The sequence below is a fragment of the Anoplopoma fimbria genome, chromosome 12 (genome assembly GCF_027596085.1).
Source record: "Anoplopoma fimbria isolate UVic2021 breed Golden Eagle Sablefish chromosome 12, Afim_UVic_2022, whole genome shotgun sequence".
NCBI classification, from domain to species: domain Eukaryota; kingdom Metazoa; phylum Chordata; class Actinopteri; order Perciformes; family Anoplopomatidae; genus Anoplopoma; species Anoplopoma fimbria.
In genome coordinates this window covers 27,435,237-27,442,736 of record NC_072460.1, presented here as the reverse complement: position 1 = coordinate 27,442,736, position 7,500 = coordinate 27,435,237, and the positions used below count along the sequence as shown (strand labels likewise).

The 7,500-nt window shown below is 46.1% G+C and overlaps 1 pseudogene; it reads right to left on the bottom strand.

Annotated features, from left to right (window-relative positions):
* LOC129100017 (voltage-dependent L-type calcium channel subunit alpha-1D-like) overlaps positions 1–7,500 on the bottom strand; it is a 47,136-nt pseudogene that overhangs the window by 1,037 nt on the left and 38,599 nt on the right.

Genomic DNA, 7,500 nt, shown 5'->3' with positions numbered 1-7,500 from the left:
TCGCGGCCTGTCCTGATTGGCTCCTCGTCGCTGTAGAGGGAGGCGGGGTCAGCGGCGGCACTGCTGAGCAAACCGTGGCTCCCGGTCCCGAGGAGGTCGCTGGCGGCCGACTCCATCTCGTCCACCGTCATGTGACACGCATCGGCGATCTCCCTCTTAGCAAATGCCACGAACTTTGGATCCCGAGCGTAAAGACCAAGACCCTCCGAGATCAGAACCTGGAGGGACCAAGAATCAGGGACTGCAGATCAATAATCCATAATAAGTTACCGATCAACCTCAGAAATCAATCAACGTCTCCTCACCGCCTCCACCAGACTGTCTGCTGATCCTCGCTTCTCCGTCAGCTGAGCGCCGAGCTGGGAGGGAACTCTGAGGGTGGTGTAGGCTCTGTAAGGGGGAGGAGCTAAAAACAGATCACATGACACATTCAGACACATTCAGACGATAGAATCTGTTCAAGGTCACATACTCACTGATATACTATATAAGATAAGATAAGATAAGATAATCCTTTATTAGTCCCGCAGCGGGGAAATTTGCAGGCTTATATAATACTGCGTACTACTGTACTGCGTACTACTGTACTCTACGTACTACTGTACACTACGTACTACTGTACTACTGTACACTACTGTACTCTACGTACTCAGTCAGGTTGTAGTATTCCGTTGGAACACACAACTAGTTTCATGTTTATGTGTGACAAAGGTTCACATTAAACCATGATAAATATCATCCTCTTGTATATTATACTGTTTTATTTATATATATATATATATATATATATATATATATATGTATACATATATATATGTATATATATATATATACATATATATATATATGCTTCATTGCAGCCCACTGCTCCTCCGGGATGGTTAAATGCAGAGAAATAATTTCCCCATTGTGGGACTAATAAAGGATTGATTATTATTATTATTATTATTATATATATATATATATATATATATATGTATATGTATGTATATATATGTATATATATGTATATATATTAGGGCTGGGCGATTTTTTCGGTTTAATCGATTAATTTGCATTTTTTCTTTCCTACGGTTTGTGAAATGGCTGAACCGAAAAATCGCGATTTAAAAACAGTTCTAGACTCTTCCGATTTGTTTTGCCGAATAGACTCCGTAGTAGCCTCCTCTCTACTTTCCAGGGCAAAACTCAGCCTACTGCAATCACATTCACCTCGCCCCCGACAGACTTGGGGGAGAGCCGGGTCGATTGAAACACCAGTGTTTCCCACAGACCAAGGACCAATGTGTGGTGCGGGGGGGGTGCGTGCGACGTTATTTTCGTTATTTTCACTCCGTAGTAGTTACAGTAGTCCGGTAACTTATCAACGCCCCAGCGTGTCCGGTTGCTAAGCGACGGGTGACATCGGTGGGTTCACGTGTTCGAGGATCTGTGTATATGTATATATATATATATATACATATATATATGTTATATATATGTATATATATATATATATATACACTATTATCTGTGTGTTTGCTCTTCCCTCCTACCTGATGTCCCTGCAGGGCCACCGTACCACGCAGGTCTGGGTGCTGCTCCGGTCACATGGACACCTGATGGAGTCAAGACACTTTCATTGTTCCTTCAGGTTTGTATCTCAATTACAACTTATCAGCATGTAGCCTGCTGTTAGCATGTAGCCTGCTGTTAGCATGTAGCCTGCTGTTAGCATGTAGCCTGCTGTTAGCATGTAGCCTGCTGTTAGCATGGAAGCTACAATCACTATATTCGTCATAACGGTGCTGGATTGTTAGCACTGAGGCTTCTGGGACATAAAAGGTCTCAGGTTGAGTTTTGTCTCCTCACCTCTTTCTGTGCCTCCCTTCTTCCCCTCTCCTCCTCCTCCCCCTCCCCCTCCTCCCCCCAGGGTGGGCTTCCTTCCTCCTCCACCAGGATGAGAGGAGCGTAGAGGAGGCGACCGCGGCGAGGACATGGGTTCGCCCAGGACGCCGAGGAGGCTGCCGAGGAGCGACCGGAGGAGTGACGAGACTCGTAACTGTTGAAGGTCTGCTGAGGAGGAGAGGAGAGGAGAGGAGGAGGGTTACCTGTGTGTGTGTTACCTGTGTGTGTGTTACGTGTGTGTGTGTTACCTGTGTGTGTGTGTGTGTGTTACCTGTGTGTGTGTGTGTGTGTGTGTGTGTGTGTTACCTGTGTGTGTGTTACCTGTGTGTGTGTTACCTGTGTGTGTGTTACCTGTGTGTGTGTTGTTACCTGTGTGTGTGTGTGTGTGTGTTACCTGTGTGTGTGTTACCTGTGTGTGTGTGTGTGTTACCTGTGTGTGTGTTGTGTGTGTGTGTGTGTGTGTGTGTGTGTGTGTTACCTGTGTGTGTGTGTGTGTGTGTGTGTGTGTGTGTGTGTGTTACCTGTGTGTGTGTGTGTGTGTGTGTGTGTGTGTGTGTGTGTGTGTGTGTGTGTGTGTGTGTGTGTGTGTGTGTGTGTGTGTGTGTGTGTGTGTGTGTGTGTGTGTGTGTGTTACCTGTGTGTGTGTGTGTGTGTGTGTGTGTGTGTGTGTGTGTGTGTGTGTGTGTGTGTGTGTGTGTGTGTGTGTGTGTGTGTGTGTTACCTGTGTGTGTGTGTGTGTTACCTGTGTGTGTGTTACCTGTGTGTGTGTGTGTGTGTGTGTGTGTGTGTGTGTGTACCTGTGTGTGTGTGTGTGTGTGTGTGTGTGTGTGTGTGTGTGTGTGTGTGTGTGTGTGTGTGTGTGTGTGTGTGTGTGTTACCTGTGTGTGTCGTGGAGGTGAGGTGGGGTGGTAGGTTCCGGGGATCGGCAGGTCGTCACTGCTTCCTTGTCTCCTCAAACACTGAATGTTGAAAGACGGCTTCCGACCTGACAGACGACAACAAAACAAACGCACCCGCTCAACTGTAGAACACCTGTACCTCTAGTCCAGGTCATCTCTGTACCTCCACCTGTACCTCTAGTCCAGGTCATCTCTTTACCTCCACCTGTACCTCTCATTCATATTCACTCATAGAACGCCATCATGAATGAGATGAACTTTAAATGTGAAACGACTAAACCAGAGGAGAGGAAACGCTAAAATCATACGAATGATTATTTGATTAATTATGACGTCACTGTGACATCACAGCGTTCGGTCTGACCTGTGGGTGTGGCAGGAAGTAGGCGTCGCCGGGTCGTCCTCCTGGCCTCGCTGTACCCGTTACCATAGCCACTGCTGGAGTAGGGGGCGTGGCCATCGTAGTGGTCTCTGAACAGAGGAGACTCGTCAGGGTAACGTCACACACATACCTGTCTGTCTCTCTGTCTACCTGTCTGTCTCTCTGTCTACCTGTCTGTCTCTCTGTCTACCTGTCTACCTGTCTGTCTGTCTCTCTGTCTACCTGTCTGTCTCTCTGTCTACCTGTCTCTCTGTCTACCTGTCTGTCTGTCTCTCTGTCTACCTGTCTGTCTACCTGTCTGTCTGTCTCTCTGTCTACCTGTCTACCTGTCTGTCTCTCTGTCTACCTGTCTGTCTGTCTCTCTGTCTACCTGTCTGTCTGTCTCTCTGTCTACCTGTCTGTCTGTCTGTCTGTCTGTCTGTCTGTCTCTGTCTACCATTCTCTCTGTCTACCTGTCTGTCTGTCTCTCTGTCTACCTGTCTGTCTGTCTGTCTGTCTCTCTGTCTACCTGTCTGTCTCTCTGTCTACCTGTCTGTCTGTCTGTCTCTCTGTCTACCTGTCTCTCTGTCTATCTGTCTGTCTGTCTGTCTACCTGTCTGTCTGTCTCTCTGTCTACCTGTCTGTCTGTCTCTCTGTCTACCTGTCTGTCTCTCTGTCTACCTGTCTCTCTGTCTGTCTGTCTGTCTCTCTGTCTACCTGTCTCTCTGTCTACCTGTCTCTCTGTCTACCTGTCTGTCTGTCTCTCTGTCTACCTGTCTCTCTGTCTACCTGTCTGTCTCTCTGTCTCTCTGTCTACCTGTCTGTCTGTCTCTCTGTCTACCTGTCTCTCTGTCTACCTGTCTGTCTCTCTGTCTACCTGTCTGTCTCTCTGTCTACCTGTCTGTCTCTCTGTGTACCTGTCTGTCTCTCTGTCTCTCTGTCTACCTGTCTGTCTCTCTGTCTACCTGTCTGTCTCTCTGTGTACCTGTCTGTCTCTCTGTCTCTCTGTCTACCTGTCTGTCTCTCTGTGTACCTGTCTGTCTCTCTGTCTACCTGTCTGTCTCTCTGTGTACCTGTCTGTCTCTCTGTCTACCTGTCTGTCTCTCTGTCTACCTGTCTGTCTCTCTGTCTACCTGTCTGTCTCTCTGTGTACCTGTCTCTCTGTCTCTCTGTCTCTCTCTGTGTACCTGTCTCTCTGTCTCTCTGTCTACCTGTCTGTCTCTCTGTCTACCTGTCTGTCTCTCTGTCTACCTGTCTGTCTCTCTGTCTCTCTGTGTACCTGTCTGTCTCTCTGTCTACCTGTCTGTCTCTCTGTGTACCTGTCTGTCTCTCTGTGTACCTGTCTGTCTCTCTGTCTACCTGTCTGTCTCTCTGTCTACCTGTCTGTCTCTCTGTGTACCTGTCTGTCTCTCTGTGTACCTGTCTGTCTCTCTGTCTACCTGTCTGTCTCTCTGTGTACCTGTCTCTGGAGGTGATGCTGTCGTTGTCCTCCTCTCTGCTGTAGTAACCCTGCTCTCCGTACGTCTCCATGTCTCCGTTCCTCCAGTTCCTGTCCCTGGAGTCCCTCCTGCAGAATGAGAGGTTCTGATTGGCTGAGACCGAAAACCGAAATCAGGAAGTGACACCGACTGTAGTTCATCAAACGGCCACTAGAGGCTCCATCAGAGAGTCAGTGGGGGGTATCATGGAGGTCAGCAGCCTCTAGTGGCCGTTAGAGGAACTGCAGCACCTTTTTGATGTGAATAACGTTTATGTCTTATTAAAATATAATATTCTAAACTTTTATAAACAACCAGCCTCATCTTGTTCCTCTCTTTTGTTTCCTTTTTACCTTTTTGTCAGCCGTTCTTCATACATAAACACAGAAAAGTAAAATATTTGAAATATTTAGAAAAGATAAAAAAATATCAAAACTCTTATCTCACTTTTCCAGGTTTCTGTTAAATAAAGGATTTCATCTTCATTGAACACGTTCTATAGGAGAACCTATGACTGACAGTCCTCCTGACCAGCAGTACCTGCTGTGTTTGTGGTCCAGCAGGCCGTTCTTGGCTGACGGCCGGCGCTGATGATGATGATGATGATGATGAAGGTTGACTGATGACCTCATGTTGTCTCCGCGGCGGACGTGTTCTTCGTGTTCGTTGCCGTTCGGCGTCTTGGTGAGAGAACCGACCCGGTGGACCAAACCCCCGTTAGAGACGCCGCCGTCGCCCCCCGGACCCCCGGGCCCTGCAGGAGGAACCGGTCCATGTTAACAATGGTTAACTTCTCATTTCTATGTCTTTATATTGTTTCATCATTTAGACTCCGCCTCCTGACATCGACATGATCACCTGCTGAGGTCTGAATGAACAGACAGACTCCAGATCAGCTTCTGTCCTCTTTACTCATCCTCCGTTTGTTTTTTTGTGTTTATTCGTCTGAACTTTTGTTTCCTTGTTAAACAAAGTCAATAAATCAATAAATGTGTTTTTAAATAAGTCATAAGAACTTATTTTACATGAACCTCCCTGTTCGTCTGATGTCTGATGTCTAACGTCACATGGCGTTGTGTTGTTGACCTGACGTAACCATGGTAACGTGTAGAGTCACATGACGTGGTGGTTTACCGGTGGGCGTGGTCAGTACGGAGCCTCGGCGATCCCTCTCCGGTCCGACGCCGTCGTCACCCTGCAGAGACAGAGACAGATCAGCTGTTTAGAGACGGACGGACGGACATGCAGACGTCACTCACATCACGTCAGAGCGTCAATAGAGACCTGATACGCATCGTCCTCCTCCAGCTCCTCCTCCTCCATCAGCGCCTCCTCCCCGTCCTCCAGGTCCTCGTTCAGGGCCAGACGCATCTCCGGACCCAGGTCCTGAAGAGTCTTCAGACCGGCTTTACACAGCTGCACACGCACGCGCACACACACACATAAAGTGTTATTGTTTATGACGTTCAGGTTTTGATTCATGTGTAAAGTTGAACTTCCTTTAAAGAATCTATAATAATCTGTGGAGACACTCATTAAACCATTTAAACCATTAAAGACTCTGAAGGTTCTAGATCAGACATGTCGTTCTCCTGGTGACCACTAGAGGTCTCACTGCTCTATTATGGAGCTCTGACAGACAGTCAGACAGACAGTCAGACAGACAGACCTGGATAGCAGACGGGTTGGTGGTGTCTGCCTCTCCGGTCAGGTCTCCTTTCTCCTTCCTCTTCCTGAACTTCCTGAAGTAATCCTGAATGAGGAACGTCGCGTAGAACTTCCCCACCGTCACTTCCTCCTCTGAGGACCACACAGAGCTCCGTCAGCAGTATTAGTAGTATTTACTCAAGTGGTAGTAGTATTTGTTGTACTGTTAGTAGTATATACTGTAGTAGAAGTAGTGTTTCTTGTAGTACTAGTGGTATTTGTTGTACTATCAGTAGTATTAGTACCTTCATGTGGGGGTATTACTTCATCCAGTAGTTTTGGTTTCATTCTCTTCCAGATCTTCTTGATGATCCCCCTCAGCTCCTCGTTCTCCTGGTCAGGGTTACCTAGCAGCAGCAGGTTAATGATGTTAATGCTGCGTTCATGACCCATGGGAGTTATCAGTTCCTGTAAACGACTCATGAGTGAGTATGAAGGGAAGGAATATGATGTACTATCATACTAATATTCAAACATTATAAATACATATATGCTAACTATCAAAGTTACAGACTAATATACAAAAGTACTAATATACTATCATACTAATATACATACTACTGTACATACTACTACACATACTACTATACATACTACTATACATACTAATATACATACTACTATACATACTAATATACATACTACTATACATACTAATATACATACTACTATACATACTACTATACATACTACTATACATACTACTATACATACTACTATACATACTAATATACATACTACTATACATACTACTAATGATATATAATATTTGCGTATTCGACCTTCAGTCTTGATCTTTAGAGCCGTTCGGACCAAAGCGAAGAGCGTCGCGTTGAAGGTCACCATCCCATCAGCGTTCAGAGGCATGTTCATCGCTACCAGACGCTGAGGAGGAGGAGGAGGAGGAGGAGGAGGAGGAGGAGGAAGAGGAGGAGGAGGAGGAAATGAAAAGGAAGAGAAGAGGAAGAAGAGGAAGAGGAGAGGTGTTTGATCTGACTGGACCATGTTCACATATTATGGGATGTCTGTGTGTCTTTAATCTACTGACACAGAAAACTTAACTAAATATCTGACAGCTTCTTTCCTCATTTAAATTGTTTTACTACAAACCAATGAATGAATGAATGAATGAATGAATGAATGAATGGATGAATGAATGGATGAATGA